This window comes from Physeter macrocephalus, chromosome 11, assembly GCF_002837175.3.
Source record: "Physeter macrocephalus isolate SW-GA chromosome 11, ASM283717v5, whole genome shotgun sequence".
Lineage (NCBI taxonomy): Eukaryota > Metazoa > Chordata > Mammalia > Artiodactyla > Physeteridae > Physeter > Physeter macrocephalus.
The window spans coordinates 71,923,047-71,943,605 of record NC_041224.1 but is presented as its reverse complement, the minus strand read 5'-3'; the positions used below and the strand labels follow the sequence as shown (position 1 = coordinate 71,943,605).

Here is a 20,559-nt window from a genome sequence, read left to right as displayed (position 1 = left end):
AGAAAAACAAATACCATATGCTAACACATATATATGGAATCTAAGGAAAAAAAAAAGTCATGAAGAACCTAGGGGTAAGATGGGAATGGAGACGCAGACCTACTAGAGAATGGACTTGAGGATGTGGGGAGGGGGAAGTGTAGGCTGTGACAAAGTGAGAGAGTGGCATGGACATATATACACTACCAAACGTAGAGTAGATAGCTAGTGGGAAACAGCCGCATAGCACAGGGAGATCAGCTCAGGGCTTTGTGACCACCTACAGAGGTGGTATAGGGAGGGTGGGAGGGAGGGAGACGCAAGAGGAAAGAGATATGGGAACATGTGTATATGTTAACTGATTCACTTTGTTATAAAGCAGAAACTAACACACCATTGTAAAACAATTATACTCCAGTAAAGATGTTAAAAAAAATTATGGTCTTCAGACAAGTTAATAGTATTTATGTATTTCAAAGATTGTTACATGTATTAACATGTATATATTATACATATCATAACGTGTTATAATAATGGTTATATAAGATGTTAACATTAGGAAATCAGGGTAAAGAATATATAAGAACTCTCTGTACTATTTTTGAAAATATCCTGTAAGTCTAAATTTACTTCAAAATAATAAATAAAATTTTGGGAAAAATTAAACAGAAACTTTACCTAAGATTTATAACTGGCAGCTAAACTTACAAAAATTTTTTTATCTTCTTAAGTGACCAAACTGTAAACTTAAGTCACAATAAGATAACATCTCACACTCACTCAAGTGAATAAGATTTAAAGAATGACAGCTTCAAATGTTGGTGATGATGGATAGTAATTGAAAATATAATATGTCACTGATATATATGGAGAGTGTGAAAAATTTCCATCTCTTTAGAAGACTCTGACAGTTTCTTATAAAATTAAGCAAAGTATATCTTATAATCAAGCAAATTCCATTTTTAGGTAATTGCATAAAAGATTTGCTAACATATTCAAAATCGCTAAAAACTGGAAACAACCCAGATGTCCATCAACAGGAGAATGAATAAACAAATTGCAATATGCCCGTTCAATGGAATGTTACTCTATAACTAAACAGAAAAAAATTTAAACTTACTGATACAGGGAATAACATGGATAAATCTCAATATCATTATGATGAGTGGAAGAAGTCAGACATATACTGTGTGATTTCATTTAATTAATTGTGAGAACAGGCAAAACTAATCTATCATGATAGAAATCAGAACATTGTCTCCTATGAGAATTAGGCTTAGCTGGAAGGAGGCAGTAAGGGAGGTTCTCAAGTAATAACAAATATTCTACCTGCTCAATAAGGTAGTAGTTACATGGGTATATACTTTTAAGAAAACTCATTGAATTACACTATTAAGATCTATACATTTAACTATGTAAATTTTACCTGTGTAAAATTACAAATATTTTTTAAACATGTTTTTTGGAGTATAATTAATTTACAACGTTGTGTTACTTTCTGCTATATAACTAAGTGAATCAGCTATATGTATACTTATATCCCCTCCCTCTTGTGTCTCCCTCCCACCCTCCCTATCCCACCCCTTTAGATGGTCACAAAGCACTGAGCTGATCTCCCTGTGCTATGCAGCTGCTTCCCACTAGACATCTATTTTACATTTGGTAGTGTATATATATGTCCATGCCACTCTCTCACTTCATCCCAGCTTACCCTTCCCCCTCCCCGTGTTCTCAAGTCGGTTCTCTACGTCTGCATCTTTATTCCTGTCCTGCCCCTGGGTTCATCAGAACCAGTAAAAGTATAAACTTTTTAAAAATAAGGAAGCTCCTCATTACTGATAAGAGCTGATCTGCTAGAAATATTAAAAATATTTATATATTACATAGATATATAAAATAAAAGGAAGTACAGAACACTATAAAAGTATGTGTGTGTATCTATGCATATACTCACACACATTTTGGGATGTGTGTGTGATGTGTGTATGTGTATGTATGTGTATATGTATATCTGAAAGGAAACACAAGAAACTGTAACACTAGTTGTCTCCAGGAAAGGGAAATTGAATGGTTATGGAAGACAGAATTGAAAAGATAAATTACCTTTCACTGAAAATCTTTTTCAATTTTGAATTTTGTAACATATATTATGATTTTAAAAATAAAATTTAAAAAATGCTTCTGGGGGAAAGCAGTGTTATGATTTCTCTAACTTATTTAAAAATACTTTAAAAATAACATGAAGTGAATATGGCAAAATGTGGTAGAACCTGGGTTACCGGTATTTGCAAAGTCACTGTTCTTTCCTCCTTATACTCAGTATGAAGTTTTATAAAATTCAGAACAGAGAAAATCTTTCATTACCAAGAACAAGTGAAAATCAGTGGATTACACATGTTTAAGAATTTATTAGGAAAAAACCACAGAGGAATACAGAAAAAATACATAAATAAATTAGAACATTAAAAAAAACAACACTGATAACTTATACCAAAGAGCTGATTGGGGGACAGGGGAATGGAGAACTAGTGATGCTAAAAATCCATGATTCAAACTCATTTCATTAAAAATGACATAGCAGAAACAACCAAGACTGGAATGAAAATGGATATTAATTGAGACAAGAGAAATTAACAGAGTGATGAAAGAACACTTTGTATTACTTCATCCTACTGTGTTTGCAAATCTACTTGGACTGTGATTTTCTAGTAGAAAACAAGTTAAATATAAGATATAAAACAAAAAAATAAGCTAAAAACGTAGAAAAATGTGAGAACACTTTCTAGGCATTTAGCCTCAGTTCTACTCCAAACCACCAAAAACAAAGGAGAATTCAGATGATTTAAATGATGTTTTCGCTTAACTGCTAATGTTAATGCTAAACCTTTTCAACCCATTCTAGAGCACAGAGTAAAAAGAAAATTCTTAAAATTATTTTAGCACAACCAGAAAATCTAATATACAAACATGACAAAAATAGAACAAAAAAGAAAATTACAGATCAGTTTCATCTAAGTAGTACACCTGCAAAAATTCCAAATCAAATTAAGATACTCATAATTCAGTAGTAAATTTAAAAAGCAAAACTTTTTTTAACCAAAATGAGTTTGTTGAATGAAAAATAAAAGGATATAAGGAAATTTCAATATTAAAAATGAATTATTTCACAATGATAAAAGTTTAAAGAATAATATAATTGTTTATGCAAAAAAACATTTGATTACATCTACCACTTGGTTTTGATTAAAATTCTTTAGAAATATATAAAAAGTAAGAGACTTTTCCTAACACAATACACAAGAATCTCAAATTTAAAATTAGCATCTTACTTTGATGACTGAGACCACTTACATCAAAATAACTTACCTATTGGAACTAAGACCTGATACCACCCCTAGCAGGGTTCTATAAACAAGATAGAACTATAAACCAACAAATAAATTCAGTTTGTTCATCTAAGCAAATAGTTCTTCCATCATTGATAACATATTACTCATACAGGGAAGTAGCTCATTCATCAGACAAAAATTTGATTATCTGAACTCACATCAAGGTCCTCATCTTACTCTTTCACCGACTTCAAACTATCGCAGGACAAATTTTGCCCACTCCTAACCAGTTCCCTGCCTTGAATATCCTGCCTTAAACCACATCAGCCCATCCCTCAAAGCCCTAATTTCCTGCTTTTGAAACACTGCTAAACCTTGTCAAAGTGGTGTTTTCCCTTGCTGCAGTAGGTTTCTGAGAGTCTTTTTGCTTAATAGACCAGCAAAAACATGCTGGTCAAACCCAAGAAGTATCCATTAAAACCTAATTAAATCAATGGTGGGTAATATTTCCACAATTGTTTAAGTGCTCTGAAAGTACCAGTCAGTGAATTTTATCAACATAACTAAAATCCAGATCATTTGGAAGAGGAGAATCACAACTATCAGTATTTTCAAAGGATTTAGTACGTAATTTGAAAAAAAAAATCTGAAAAGCCATGAGAAAGAGTAAGGAGATCACTTACCCCCAAAACAAAACAAAACTTTCAGATATAGAAAAATTATCAATAAGAAAATAAACTGAAAGAAGATACCCCCACCACAAAGTGAAAATATTAACAGTAATTCAAATTATTGAATAAAAAGAAAGACATACCTTGTTCTTGGATAGGAAGACTATTGTTAAAAACCAATTCTCCACTAAATTAATTTATTGAAGTTGATGAAATTGCAGTCTAAACTGTAATTTCTTCCAATGAGAAGACACATGAGACAGGAGGCAGAAGAAGAGACACACAGACCCACAGAACAAAAATGGAGCCAGTCACAGATGAGAATACAGCATATATGCAAGATGGCATTACAGATAAATGGGCAATTATTGGCAAATAATCGCAAGTAATGGCAAATAACTTGGCAACTTTAAGATTTGAAATAAAAAAACTTTCTCATGATTTAAAAATTTGAATTAAAAAACACAAAAGAATTAGAAGTTAACATAGGTGAAGAGTTTTATGGGATCAGTGTAAATATCTTTCTAAAATGACATGAAACTCAGAAGCCACAGAAGCGAACATGGTTATACTTGGACACATAACAATCATACACATTCTTATAACAAAAATAAAGTTTAAAAGTGTGTAGAAAATATCTGTAATGCTTGACAATCGAAAACTTATTCCCCCAATAATAAATGAGCTCTCTGAAATTAGCAAGAGATTAAAACCTCCACCCACCCCCAAAATTGGATATAAAAAGAAAATTTAAAAATACAAATGGCTAATAAACATATGAAAAAATGATCACACTCAAAAATGAAAGAAATACAATTTAAGACAATAGTTTGGGCTATCACACTGGCAAAGGTTTTAAATAGTCATAAAATTCATTATCTGTAAGGTTGTGGGAAAGCTGGCAATCTCATTTATTGCCATTTGAGGATAAAGTTGTTACCACATTTTAAAGGAAATCTTGTGATCATTTTCAAAATTTGAAATGTGCATATACTTAATCCCAGTATTTCCACTGCTAAGTAATTTATTATGATATAATAGACAAATGCAAATTATTGATATATAGGGAGGTTCATTGCACAGAAATTTGGTGCTAACATAAATATCTATGAATGAGAAATGCTTAAAACATTTAATTATATTTCATGTACAAAACAATCATGCAGTCATTCAACAAATGACACAGATATGTATTACTGAAAAAGAAAAAGGGTATTGAAAAAACTGTTAAATGAAATGCAATTTGCAGAATAATGTGTACAATATAGCTCCACTTCCAGAACCCCCCAAAATAGCTTGTGTGTGTGTGTTTGTGTGTGTGTGCATCTATCCACTTAAAGAATGCACACAACTCACTTAATAGAGGATAACTCTGGGAGATAGAATTGGGAGAGAGGAGGGCACTTAATTTATATATTAGATATTTAGATATGCTTTGAATTTTTGAAAAAAATTTAATAAATCTTAATTTTTAAATTTACCACATGGCAAATGAAAATTATAAATGTATATTTATGGGAGCACTGAGAAATTCCATCATTCTGAGTTTCTTGTGCAATAATATTTCCTCTACTGAGGCTCCTGGGATTGAGTCAAGTGGAAGCAAGGGAAACAGTCACCATGCCCAAATTAAAGTCTCATCGATGATATCCCAACATGAGCATTTCTCAGTTAAGCATTTCTTATCTGCAGGAGGAATCCACTGCAACACAGGAAAGAGAAGAGTTTCCATGCACAAAGAAGACTGTATCATTGTTTTGGAGAAGCTGATGGCAGAAGTAATGGTACCCACAGTAAAAAATCACCTCGTCTCTGTGGTCATCACCTGAAAGGACACAGTGGGGAAAATTGGCAAAGGTGAGGCACACATTTTCTAAGGAGCCTGTCGGGGGGGCTATGAAATCCTTGTACACTCTTCCTCTACATGTTCTGGAAAAAATCTACCCAGAATACACAGAGAAAACCACATTTTCAGCAGCTGGGTGGCTGCTATGGCCAGAAAAGTGACTTTAAGACTTCCTAAAGGATGCCAAACACTGGTGATACTTTTTCTCCTTTGCTTAGCCAAAAAAATGATGGAGATCTCCAACTATCTTAGATTTTTATCTGTCTCTTCCCCTCTGAATTTGGCTCTTTAAAGTTCTAGGTCACTCGTTCATTGACTCAATTATTTCAGGCAAAACTACTTGTCTACCTTCCAGTCTAATAATTATTGAGAATCTATTATATCTCATGCATATAATAATTCTCTGGTAACACAATGGATCCAGCCAAGGAGTTTAGCTTGTTGGATAAGAAAAGTTAAGGAAATCTTTCATATTAACAGTAAATGTACTAACCGAGATGTAGAAAAGCTATGAAGGTATATAAGAAAAGTTGTATCTCTTTTTTTTTCCCCCACATCTTTATTGTAGTATAAATGCTTTACAATGTTGTGTTAGTTTCTGCTGTACAACAAAGTGAATCAGCTATATGTATACATATATCCCCCATCCCCTCCCTCTTGAGGCTCCCTCCCACCCTCCCTATCCCATCTCTCTAGGTCATCACAAAGTACCAAGATGATCTCCCTGTGCTATGCAGTAGCTTCACACTAGCCATTCATTTTACATTTGGTAGTGTATAAACATCAATGCTACTCTCTCACTTCATCCCATCTTCCCCTTCCCCCCCACCCCTTTCCCTCAAGTCTGTTCTCTACATCTGCATCTTTATTCCTGCCCTGCCACTAGGTTCATCAGTACCACTTTTTTAAACTCCATATATATGCATTAGCATATGGTATTTGTTTTTCTCTTGCTGACTTACTTTACTCTGTATGACAAATTCTAGGTCCATCCACCTCATTACAAATAACTCAATTTCATTTCCTTTTATGGCCGAGTAATATTCCATTGTATATATGTGCCACATCTTCTTTATCCAGTCATCTGTTGATGGACATTTAGATTGCTTCCATGTCCTGGCTATTCTAAATTGTGCTGCAGAACATTGTGGTACATGTCTCTTTATGAATTATGGCTTTCTCAGAGCATATGCCCAGTAGTGGGATTGCTGGGTCATATGGTGGTTCTATTTGTAGTTTTTTAAGGAACCTCCATACTGTTCTCCATAGTGGCTGTATCAATTTACATTCCCACCAACAGTGCAGGAGGGTTCCCTTTTCTCCACACCCTCTCCAGCGTTTATTGTTTGTAGATTTTTTTTGATGATGGCCATTCTGACCAGTGTGAGGTGATACCTCAAAATGGATGAAAGACCTAAATGTAAGGCCATACACTATAAAACTCTTAGAGGAAAACATAGGCAGAACACTCTATGACATAAATCACAGCAAGATCCTTTATGACTCACCTCCTAGAGTAAGGGAAATAAAAACAAAAATAAAAACTGGGACCTAAGGAAACTTAAAAGCTTTTGCATAGCAAAGGAAACCATAAACAAGACGAAAAGACCACCCTCAGAATGGGAGAAAATATTTGCAAATGAAGCAACTGACAAAGGATTAATCTCCAAAATATACAAGCAGCTCATGCAGCTCAATATCACAAAAACAAACAACACAGTCCAAAAATGGGCAGAAAACCTAAATAGACATTTCTCCAAAGAAGACATACAGATGGCCAACAAAAGCATGAAAAGATGCTCAACATCACTAATCATTAGAGAAATGCAAATCAAAACCACAGTGAGGTATCACCTCACACCGGTCAGAAGTTATATCTCTTAACTCATTATACAATCCGGCCTTTCAATTAGAATGTAACCACAAGTCATCAATCTTCAGAAAATTAACGTCTAACTTTCTACCCAGATGTGGTTGCTCCTAGAAAGCAAGGACTATTCTGACAAAAACCTTACCTTCAGAAGGTAGCCCTTGGACAACAGGTAGGTGAATAGGCTCTGTCTGAAGAATCTTGCTTCAGGGATTTACTGGTATCATTCATTCCCAAAAGAGTTCCCAAGAAGTCATCTTCTGAGGGGGGAGAAAAAAAAAGAAAAGAAAAGAAACACCACTTCCAGTGAAAAAGGCAATTCAGCTGGAAGCTGGGAAGTCACCCTTCGGTACTCTCCCAGATTGGTTTCATTTGGAAGCTGCTTTCTACTCTGATACGCAGCTCTGAAATTATACCTAGCTGCTCATAACTCTATACATTTCAATATCACCACCTTGTATCAGAGCCTTTCTCTCTTGTACATTTCCAAAGCTGACTGGATTGCCTGGATCCTGCTGAAAATTGTTTCTTTTTTATCATTTATTTTTTTCTGCTTAGTTGGCCAGGTTATTTATAAAATCACTCTATATCATCTATTCATATATCTATTCTCAATAAAATCTTATTGAAAGCCTACTCTATGTCTGACAGCCCATTAGGTGCTTGTGTCACAAAAATGAATCTAAAAACATCAGGCCATAAGAAATTAAAACCCCATTTGATGAATCAATCATACAAATAAAGAGCTGAGAATAACTTAGTAAATGGTCTTATAAAGGTAGATTTAGTTTTACGATAGAATAGTTGAGGAAAGACCCCCATTTAGGAAGACCTGTTATGACCCAAAGCTGTAACTTCCAATTACTATTCTCACTCTCATCTGGCTCTTGGATTGGTTTTTAATGCTATTTAGCTACAACCAAATGTCATCAAACCTAAGAAGAGCAAGATCTATCAATGCCTATCCATCTGAGGCCTTTTTCTAATAAACATGCAGTTCCCTGCCTATATAGTCATACCTGCGAGGTTGTCCAAAGGACCACAGGTAGGAAGGGAGAGCACTGGCTGAGAAGTAAGTTGTCACCTCCTTCTCTAGAACTGACATTCAAAAGTTAAGGCAAAAGCATAGACAGTTTCCCTTTCCTTCTAGGCTCTATCACCTGACAGGAAAAAAAAAGAGGAAAAATAACAGTTTAAGAAAGAGTATAGGGGCTTCCCTGGTGGCGCAGTGGTTGCGCGTCCGCCTGCCGATGCAGGGGAACCGGGTTCGCGCCCCGGTCTGGGAGGATGCCACATGCCGCGGAGCGGCTGGGCCCGTGAGCCATGGCCGCTGAGCCTGCGCGTCCGGAGCCTGTGCTCCGGAACGGGAGAGGCCACAACAGAGGGAGGCCCGCATACCACAAAAAAAAAAAAAAAAAAAAAGAGTATATGCAGATATAAATGCACCTATGTGTACATATAAACTGTACACAAACACACATGCATGTAATCTAATTTAACAATAAAACATTCATAAAATGTGGGTATCCTGTGCTACACACAGACTGGGCAGGGTGGATGTTGCTAAGTCCTTTGTGTGTTATGTGCACAACCTTCAGATAGGCACTGCTCTACTTTCCTCCTGAGGTCCAATAGACACAGAGAGTATCTGACAAATAATTATGTTAGCAAGGTAAAATATTCCCATTCCATTAAGACTAAATGTTAGAAAACAATTTTTTTTATTATTATGTACAGATCAATGAAAACATTGTTTCTCTATTACAACCTGGTGAAGTCCAACAGAAGCTCCTAACAATTCCAATGGCAAAAGAAAATTGTTTCTAGTTTATCAATTATCATAAGACCATCTTTAGAAAAAATATGCCTGTCAATAATATCCAAATACCTAGAAACATTGGATTAAGCTAAATTACTCTTTTTTAAGAGTAATTTAGCTTAATTAGGTAATTAGGCCACTGTCTTATTTCATTTTCTTGCTTCCTGACAAGTCAATAAACAAATTTAGAAATATTTTTCATAATGTGATAGCTTATAATTCTATTTTCCAACATATTTTTCCAAAATAATCTTACCTAAAATTTCAACAAGTATTTTAAAGATGTTATTTTTATAATAACTACATCTCATCATATAGTGACATACATGTAATAGCTTTAGATAACTTGTGTCCAATAGAACTTTGGTTTCTGCTGAACAAAGGTCTGGTAATCTTAGGGGTGAGAAATAGCATGTCATTGTGCATATGTTATTGCACAATGGCAATAGCCATTGGTCTCAGACACAGCAAATGTAGTCCTAAATATTCTTGCTGGAAAATATATAGATGTGGACTTTGAGTTTTCTGAAAGTCCCAATAGAAGATAAGCAGCCATTGCCTTCAAAGGAACCTACACAGACACACTTCTTCAGAAAATATTTAAGACCTAAGTTAAGATAATATATTGAGGAAGAGAAAGATATTAAGTGCCTCTAATGGGAAAAGAAACACAACCTTCTTAAATCACTGTCTCTGTAAAACCTGCTACTACTAAGAAAATCTTGGCAAATGGTAGCAAGTACTCTGGCTTACATCACACCTGTTTTTTATATAGTTGGATGGCAGAAACATGTTCAACAGTGTTTCACAACCTTTTTTCCCCATCACCTGCCTGGATATCCTTCTTAGACATTTTCTCCTAGTTTTCAACCCTGCCCCCAAATTTTAGTACCACAGATATGCTCTATATATGCTTACGTATTATGGCTGTTTGGAGGACAATGAACCACTGTAGTATTTAAGATTCCTTTTGATCCCCAAGAACCAATTTTTCACCCCAGGAGGGTGACATCGACTATGTTAAGAATACACTGTGAGGGCTTCCCTGGTGGCGCAGTGGTTGAGAGTCCGCCTGCCGATGCAGGGGACACGGGTTCGTGCCCCGGTCCGGGAAGATCCCACATGCCGCAGAGCGGCGAGGCCCGTGAGCCATGGCCGCTGAGTCTGCGCGTCCGGAGCCTGTGCTCCGCAATGGGAGAGGCCACAACAGTGAGAGGCCCGCGTAACGCAAAAAAAAAAAAAAAAAAAAAAAAGAATACACTGTGAATACTCGTTAATTTGAGAAAAATAACTAAACAGGTAAGGAGTGAATAGAGTGTTCCATTCTGTCATGAACTGTGTTTGGGGCAGTTTCCCATTCTCTTCAAATGGTCACTCAACAGGACACACTGCTGAGGTTTCAGGGACCTCCTCTCAATCATATACCTCATTTTGGCCCAACATCATCTTCATTCCTAAAAAGGAAGGAACTATTCAAGCACTCTCAATGTCCAATGTCTTTTTGCTTTGAGCTAAGCACAGAAGTGTCAAAAATCCTAGAATCTACAGGAATGGAAACCACGGAGGACTCATCATATTATTAATGTATGTATCTGATGTTATAACAAGGGTCCTCCCAAAATAGATTAAACTATTGACAAGCAAAACAAAATGAACAAATAAACAAAAACAAATCAAAAAAACTACTGGCTAGCAACAGGTAAATTTGAATGATGGTATATTGTCAATGAATCTTCTGGAAACTTCACAGAGATCAGCACTGATACTGATAGTAATGTAAACCTGATATCAATGGCATGTTACTGAGTTTAAAGTGCAACCAGAATGTTGCTTTCCTCTACAGCCACCTCCTCTCAAGAAAACACAATGAGACAAATAGTAACATTCCTCCAACCAATCTAGCTTTCAGTTTCATTGGTTTTCCCTATAGTTATTCTGGGTTTTACTTTTATGTCATTGACCTTTGCTCAGAAATTTATTATTTACTCCCTTTTACTTGATTTGGGTTTAATTCTCTAGTTTAGTCTTTTTCTTGCTTCTTAGGGTTAAAGATTAGATTATTTGTTTGATAGTTTTCCTCTTTTCTGATATAATCATTTAAAACTATAAATTTCCCTCTAGGCATGTCTTTAGGTATCCCACTCAGTTCTAAATGTTTTCTTTTATAATTTTGTCTTTGACCATGGGTTCTTGTAAAAGATGTTAACTTCCAAATATTTAGTAATAACCCAGATTGACTTGTTTGATTTCTAATTTAATTCTTCTGTGGTCACAGAACACTCTACACAATTTCAATCGTTTAAAATCCACTGAGTTCAGTTTTATAACTTAGCATATGACCTATGCCAGAAAATGTTCCAGATGTGTTTGAAAATAATTTGTGCTCTGTTATTGTTAGGTAGAGTGTTCTATATATGTCAGGTCAACTTGGTTGATAAGATTGCTTAAGTATGCTATAACCACACTGATTCTCTGTATTGGTCTGTCAATTATTAAGAAGAGGGTACTGAAGAGCCCAGATGTTACTGCTTAATTGCCTATTTATCCTTTTGATCATGTCGGTTTTTGCTTTATGTAATTTGAGACACTATTACTTGATGATTATGTAATTAAACCTTCTATCATATAATATCCTTCTTCATTTCTAGTAATATTTTACCATCAAGACTATTTTCTCTGATGTCAGTATAGCCACTCTTGTTCTCTTCCGGGTATTCTCTGTATGATATAATTACTCATCTTTTACTTTCAGACAGTTTGTGTTTTTTGTTCTAAAGTATCTCTTTTATAAACAATGTATATCTGTTTAATTTTTTAAATGAAATCCCCCAGTTTCTGTCTTTTAAATTTAATATAATTGTCATGTGGTTGGATTTATGCCTGCCATTTTCCTATCTGTTTTCTAGATGTCATATCATTTTGGTTTCTCTGTTCATTCTTAGCTGCCATTTTTGTATTAAATAGATACTTCTTATTGTACTATTTTAATTCTTTGGTAGTTCTTTTAATGTTTTTGAATTATTTGCTTAGTACTGATCCTAGGATTTACAAATGCACCTTAAATTATCACAATCTACTTCAGAGTAACACTAATTTTGTTATATGTCCTTTTATATATCTTGAACTCAGTTTCAGAGAAGTGAGACTGTCACTCATTTTGTCCAGATTTTCCAACAGATCAATTATTGAAGCCATCATTGGCCCCAGCATGTTTATAAAGCAACTGTGAGCCTGAGATAGGTGACAGACACTGAACAATAAGGATCCCATCACCACTGGATACACAGTCCATGCTACTAAGTCATGGAGACCAGCAAACACAATCAGTGACCCAGTTCCATGTTTGACTAATGCAGATAGACTCTCAGTGTCATTGGAACATTGCAAGTCCCTAAAAGAATATCAGTATCCTCAGGACAAAATGCTTACCTTTGTGAGAATTCACACAGGCCTTTGAGGATGGGAAGCAGAATTATTCCCAACACTTTCCTCATGTCTCATCTCAAGGGGAAGGGATAAACTCATCCATACGAAACCCAGTTTTTGGAAAACGTCAACCTGTGGGAAAGAATAAATGTGCATCTAGATGAGAAGTAGGATGAGTCCATTTGTCAACTATATACAAGACAGGAGCGTTCACTATGTGTATGCATGTAATACATATTATCACTCTACTGAGATGTTTGTGAAATTATTCAAAAGACAGACAGTGAAAAAATTTGGGGTGGAAAAGTGCCTCATATGACTCACCAGATGATTAATGCCTCACACTCTTTGGATTAACAGACACCTCACAAAAGCAATAAAATTCTAAATTGCTTAATAAAATAATAAAATAATCTAGGAACATACATTTATTAAAATTGGATATTACTAATGGAAGGCACTGTTTTGATTTTTCCCAGAGAATGGAGTTGGTGCAAGTGACAAAAACAGCACTTCTTTGGTGTGGCAGTGGGAATTACAAGCAGCAAAATGTTCCTTCTCTCTAACACCACTTCCAATCTGCAAAGCACAAGGGAAATTAGGGAGTTGAGAAACAAAACTTTCCTAATGTAATATTTAGTAACAAGTTGTTATAAGGAATACTTCAAAGATATTTAGTGACAATCAATATGACAAGAACTATAAATGCTCACTCCTTGGAACATATTAGTTTAGAAATATTTGTTCTAAGACGTTTGTCTCAAAGTTTCCTCAGTGTACCCACCATAACTTCATTCATTATAACTAGGATCTTTCTTTAAACACATTAGAAATCCATTGGGGGTATATAAAAGTGGATAAGAAAATCCATGTAAAACAAACAAACACAATAACTGGAAATTTAATCATTTCACATCTGAAAATGTTTAATGCAGTATATAGTTGAAGCCAGTACACGTGTGTTGCTCTTTGGTTGATGAGAAAAACAAAAAACAAAGAAACAATAATTCAATCCTAGTGACTGGTTGGCAAGCAAATTAAAATATATTGTGAAGGTCTCACATATAGTACCTACTTTTTAATTATCATATATTTGTTTCATTTACTAGGGAAAAGTAAAAATCCATAATTTGTATTTTGACCACCTATAAATAACCCTCAAGAGAGGACTCCAGTTGCTCAGACAACTGTGTGAATGGCTCAAGTGTAGGTACAACCATTTCTAGAATCTTCAGTGCTCATGTGCTAGTTCCACAGGGTCTGTTTACTACAAGTGTATTATGCTGCCAGCTAAAGACTCAAAGGGTTGTAATTTCAGCTGAAAATTAGATATGAATAGACACTGTACAGTTCAGTTCCCTAAAGCATGCAAGCAGCTTAGCTTTCTAATACCACAGTTCTTCCTGATACCACACGAATGAAATCGCTGATCTCCACCCTGTAAATATTTTGCTTAGGGTGGGTATCTATGCTAGACCTCAGTTTCACAGAAGTGATTGTGTAACTCATTTTGTTCAGATTTTTAAATGAGATCAATTATTATAGCAATCATTGATACACATGAGTTTCTAAAATAGGGCACTCCTCACCTCAGAAAGTGAAAGAAACTCCGAAGTTCATCCCTTATCTACTCTACTCAGTTATGGAGACCAGACCCCACATCAGTGATCCAGGCTCCACAGCTGACTATCATAGACAGTGCCTTATGGTAATTGGAATATTCTATAATCCTTAGAAGGAAGGTCAATATTTTAGGGGCAAATGCTTACTGACTTGAGAATTCCCACTGGCCTCTTAGGATGGGCCTTTCCTTCATGTCGCATCTTAAGTGGAAGGAATAAACATTTTCATAGGAAACCTGAGCTCTATCTTTGTTACCCTGTGGGAGTAGAATAAAAATGTAGAAAGATTAGAAGTAAACCTGTCCATTGGTCTGTCAGGCATAAGAGAGTAGGGTTCAATAATGTACCCTCCTATTAAATAAGATAATTCATTGCTCTGCTAGGATGTTTCCAGTGTTATTCCAACAACATTAATTGTGTTAGGCTCTCTGGCCTCCATAAGGGCAAATACTGTCCAACATTTTCTGCCAGACAAATTAAATGTGCAATCAGACTGTCGGAATGTGCTTAATGTTCCAGGAAAATGTTGGCCTGGTGAACAATTCAACCACAACAGTGCATATAATGCATATATATTCTGTAAATTAAACCTCAGAATTATTTTATCCTCAAAGATGACCCAATGGATTGGGGAGGAGAAAACTGCCATGATAGGGAAATAAAGAACAGTCGTCTAAAAATCACTTATAGCACTAAACTTGCTTGAGCTCAGAAACCTGGCAATTTGCAGAGGATGCACAGTTATTCTACACCTGATTCTACATGGTATGGTCACAGCAATGCAGGCAGGACTCACACAGGCACAATAAATACTGACATGTGACTAGAGAGGTTGGGAGGGTGCAGAGAGAAAAAGTCAGACACTGAGCCCTCTCACCATGAAATACTTCCTGTGCCATTGTCAGGGTGGTGCTCACCAGGCCACACTGTTGGGGATTCAGTGACATTTGGCCAACCACACCCCTCAGTAGAAACAATTTCTCTCTGACACACTGGTGAGGAATGGCTTTACCTTTGTCTCCATGCTTAATTCCTGTATGAGGCATTAGTAGGAAGACTGAGAAAATGCAAAAATTCTGGAAAAGAACAGAAAGAAGCCTCAAAGAATCACCAGGTTATTAAGTCCTCACACTGTTTGAATTGACAGACTCTACACAACACCAATTAAATTCTTGATTACTTAAAAAATAATAACTCAGGAAAAATTTATAGAAGATTAGATGTTACCTTGAGAGTGCATAATTGGATTTCTTCTTAGATAAGGAGTGGCAGAAGTGGAAAAACCAGCTCTTCTTTGGTGGGGTGGTAAGAATTCCATGCAATTCCAATATTACTTCCAACCTAAAAACCACAGAGGAAATTAGAGGAGTTGAGAAAGAAAACCTTCCAAGTTGAATATTAATTGATAAGAGGTTATAAGGAATTAATTACATAGATTTGCTGACTACCTGTATGATAAGAATAAAAATAGCATTGTTCCATGGAACAGGAAATTATAGAAAGTCGTTTGTTCTAAGACCTGGTCAAAGTTTCTCCAAAGGACCCTTAGAATCACTCATTAAAACTGGGATCACCCTTAGAACACATGTGAAACAGACTGAAGGAATATGAATATTAACCAATAAAATGCCAAGAACTGGAAATGCAATAATTTCACAATTAAAAATATTTAGTGCAGCATATACTTGACTCCATTACTCAAATGTCTAGAAAATTTCTCTTTGGGTGAGAAGAAAAATAAGTGTATGAATTTTTGTGACTGAGTTAACAATCAAATCAAAACATGCCCTAAGATATTCCTGTAAATACAAACTACTTTTAAATTTCCATATATTTGCTTTATCTAAAAAAATTGACAAGTAAAGACATAATATCTTTTGAACTGACTATGTAATTGACCTCAATAGACTACTGCTCACTCACAAGATTGTAGCATCTAAGGAAATCTTGTGAATGGCTCAAGGGTAGACAAAAACATATATCCTGGGTCTCACCACTCATGTGCTGGTTCTCCAGAGTCTGATTACTATGAGTGAATGGATGCTGTCAGCAAAGCACTCTAAGAGTTTCCATGTTGTCCCTAAACCAGACATGTATAGATCTCTGTACAGCTCATTTCCCTTAATGTATGCAATCAGGTGAGCTTTCAAACACTTCAGTCCTGGCTAGTACTTCTACTAGACCAATTGAGCTCCCTCCACATTTTTTTGCCTAGCATGGTCCCTGGGAGGGACCTCAGCTGACAAATGATTTTGTCACTCAGTTTGTTCATATTCCAATGAGAAACATATGTGAAGTTATCATTAATCCAAGCACATTAGTAAAAGGGACTTTGATCCTGAGATATGTGGCAGTCACTGAGCACTCTGGGATCTGACACCCTCAGACACATTGACCCACAGTATTCAATAATGCAGACCAGTCATCACAGTCGATAACAGCCCCATGACTGACTAGCACAGCCAGAGTCTCATTGTCATATGAGTGTTACAACATCCTAAGAGGAATGTCAGTATTTTCAGGATGAAATGCTTACTGATGTTACAATTCCCACTGGCTCTTGAGGATGAGATGGTAAAATTATTTTCAATACTTTCCTTCATGTCACCTCTCAAGAAGAGAGATAAACTCTTTCATATTAAACTCAACCAGTGGTCCATACTTGTGGAAATAGAGTAAAAGCATGGAAAAATGAGATGTATATATGTCTATTTGTCAAACATGCACAAGACAAGCAGATTTATTATGTAACTTCATATTAAATATACACATATTACTTTACTAGAATGTTTCTGATGTTATTCAAAGGGAGAAAGCATAAAAACCTTGGAAATAAAGGAGACAAAATATTGGACCTCACCAGATAATTAATAACACATTATCTGGATTAACAGATACTTCACAAAACCAATTATCTATGTGATTACAAAAATATAATAAAAATAAGCCATAAAAAGAAAATTTGTTTAAAATTGGTTATTACCTTTGGAGTTCATTATTTTGTTCCATCCCAGGAGAGGGAACAGGTGAAAGCAACAAAATCAGCGCTTTTTTATGGTGGTGAGTATTCCATACAATTCCAAAGTCACTTCCATTTTTCAAAGCACAGAGGAAATAAAGGAAGTTGTGAAATAAAACCTTCCCAATTGAATGTCAATTGATAAAAAGTAATAAGGAATTAACCACAGATATTCACTTGACCATCTATATAATGAGAAAAAATTATGTTTGTTCCTTGGAAAAGGGTAGCATAAAAAGTCAATTTTTCTAATGTGTCACGGAAAGATGACAGAATCACCCCTCAACAAAAAAGCTGATGTCCCCGGGAATTGACAAAGGCATTTTTCAGCCCCTTTACACAGCACACACAAGCAGGTCACAACGTGAGGAGGAGCCATCAGCTTGGTCAAACTCCCGGGAACAGTGGCCCATTTGATATTTCCCCTGATGAGGAGAAACAAAAACTGCATCTGGTCTCCCAAGCAGAACATGACAAAGAAGCCTGCCTAGGACAGGAATCCTGCTCTGACCCTGAGCATACAGATTTCTGTTTCCCTGAGGGCACAAGGCAACAACCAGCCAGTGAGGGTGGCCTGTAAAACTCAAGTGCAGGTGGCAGGACCACCAATGGCTCACACTCTCTCTCCTACCCGCATGCTGAAACGTGGCAGGGCACAGCAGTCCTGGCTAGACCAAGGCACCCAGAGACGGTACTCTGTCCCTACCCTTCGAGCTGGATTGGCATGCCAGGGTGCTTTCCCAATGGCTCTTCTAGCCATGAGATGGCCAAAACCCTCAACTTTAACAACGTGGCTGTGGACACCCACAGCAGCAAACGCAACGTGAACCTCTCCCTACTTTCCTTTTGGAAGTCACGTGCTGGACCTCAGTTCCAATGAGGAGACGGTAGGAATTTCGAATTCATTTTTTTCAGATATCCAAGGAATGCATTTGTGGGACTCATCGTCGATCCAAGCACATGCTCAAATGTTGGACATGCAAAGTTGCAGATTCCACCATGGGACGGCCAGTGAGCTGAATCATATCAGCATATGGAAGTGGCCAGAGCCGAGCCATGGGGCAGGAAATGCAGCCAGTACTCAGGGAATCGAAGCTCGTATTCCACAAAACAAAGCCAGAAGGTGAGGGTGCAGACCCAGTGCACAAGTTCCCATGGGCAAACATCTAGGTTTCGGTAAATAAGTGTCGCTTACCACAACAAGGTTTAAAACAAGGTTTAAACGAGGATCCTCATGGAAAGCATGCCAACAACTTTCCGAGATTCCTTTGCCTGGGCTCGCCTTGCCACACCATCCTCACTTCACTGGGTATCACGGATTATACAGATGTTCCCAGGCTGCTCTGCTGCTGGCATTCCTTCTCGGGCATTCCAACTGGCTCAGGGTGAGAAAACACACGCATACTTGAGCAGCATGCACGGGCGCACAGAAGGAAAAGGCAATACCACCCATTGATGTGTGCTCTATCTCCCCTCAAAGTATCATTTGCTGCCCATCTTGCCTGTGTGTCCACAGCCAAACGTGAAAGCAGCTTGGCGCAGACACCTTCAGAGCGTGAGGTCATAAGGACAAAGAGTGCCGCCGTCCAACAACCCCCAGGTCTCGGGCCCTGCAATTCCTCTCCTGAGCACTCTCTCCTCCATCACAGCAAAAGGATGTCTTTCTGAAACCCTGAGATACCCTCAGGGCAACTGTGCCCCCTCAGCCTAAGAGGCAGTGCCCTCTAGGGGAATAAACCCGCACTTGGCACAAATGATTCCACACAATGGATGTGCCCTCAAGGGGAAGAGATCTTCCAAATGAGAAGGGCCCTTGGACGAATATGATGGACTCCATCAAAAGTGGCTTGTAGGGACCCATGACAAAAGGCACCTGAGGAAAACCTGACGTACTCAAGGGAGACTCACCGGCAGGCATATTTCCTGGGCTGCTGCAAAGACAGACGACATACCCGTGGCCGACACACAAAGCTAATAACATGGGAAAAATTCGAATGCCCAACGTGGCAGAAAAACCCTTGAATCCTAATGGCATGGGAGCCATTCCGATGCCCAAGGTGGTGGGGAAAATCCTTGGAGTCTAATGGCAAGGGAGCCATTCCGATGCCCAAGGTGGGGGGGCAACCTGTTGCAGCAATTGGGTCACTTACAGTGCTGCCTGGCACTTTCGCACTCTGGGCTCGTCTGTGACGTGACCTCAGAGAAACCGTGAGGTCCAGTTCTTCTAGAAGCAACGTTTTACCCACAGCCGTGCAACGAGAGAACCCAGCAAACAGCCGAGACACTTGAACTGGTATGACTACTCTGGCCTGTGGCGAGGCACGCAGGATAGCACTGTCTTGACACAGCAGAGGGTCATAGCCAAAATGACCCCCGCTCCACACATCCTCTCCTGCCCTTAAACCTGTAGCCTTTCCTTGGCACCCGACTGCAAATCCTATCCTGCCCTTAAACCTGTAGCCTTTCCTTGGCAGCCGAATCCCTTCTTTCCACATGATTGCGCCCAACGACCTACGGGAAGTGCTGGAATCTTCAGGGAACGCTGTGTGGGCTGGGTGGACTAACGATGCTGGGCTGTCCTGTGGAAAAGCTGCACATCTTCAACACAGGTGGAACGTGGCCAGAAAGGGAGAAAACCGCCCATGGCCTCCAAATGGGCCCCCATGAGAAGACAGCGTACTGTGCCACGAAGGCAACCATTCGCTGGCAGAGGGACCCAGAATGAAGCCAATCGACCATGCAGACAACAAAGGCGGGACAGTCTACAAATGTGCTCCCGTGTTCCCTCCCTACACGTGCCACCAAACGCTCCTGATGGAATCCTACATGTGTTCTGGGAACCCTTCGGCCACCGTCTATCTACCCCCACAACAGTAAACCTGTGGGCTTAGCCAGCCATCTCACGTGTCTTTTTCACTCGTCTTGCCATTCTCTCTCCACCGGGAACCCAACGTGTCAAGGCAAGATGCCAGAGCCAA

At 37.7% G+C, this 20,559-nt stretch overlaps 1 long non-coding RNA gene, 1 other non-coding gene and 2 pseudogenes across 4 annotated transcripts in view; all 4 read right to left on the bottom strand.

Annotated features, from left to right (window-relative positions):
• Window positions 1-5,696: 5,696 nt before the first annotated feature.
• The window catches only part of LOC114487132 (uncharacterized), a 30,688-nt gene continuing 15,825 nt past the window's right edge, over window positions 5,697-20,559 (bottom strand). Inside the window, exons 6-11 of one of the 3 annotated variants that reach the window (XR_008618753.1) lie at window positions 18,777-18,956; window positions 15,790-15,903; window positions 15,575-15,638; window positions 12,944-13,072; window positions 7,841-7,955; window positions 5,697-5,804 (exon numbers count right to left, since the gene is read on the bottom strand). This is a non-coding gene — a long non-coding RNA (uncharacterized lncRNA). Of the gene's footprint in view, window positions 5,805-7,840; window positions 7,956-12,943; window positions 13,073-13,396; window positions 13,520-14,238; window positions 14,820-15,574; window positions 15,639-15,789; window positions 15,904-18,776; window positions 18,957-20,559 lie in introns of those variants that run through there. The other 2 variants (XR_008618754.1, XR_003681870.2) reach the window with 2 other exon arrangements.
• Window positions 14,414-14,498, bottom strand: LOC112061908 (uncharacterized; annotated as a pseudogene).
• Window positions 16,793-16,872, bottom strand: LOC112061907 (uncharacterized; annotated as a pseudogene).
• Window positions 18,444-18,535, bottom strand: LOC112061906 (small nucleolar RNA SNORD116). The gene has a single exon (XR_002890433.1). It is a non-coding gene; the product is annotated as a small nucleolar RNA SNORD116 (small nucleolar RNA).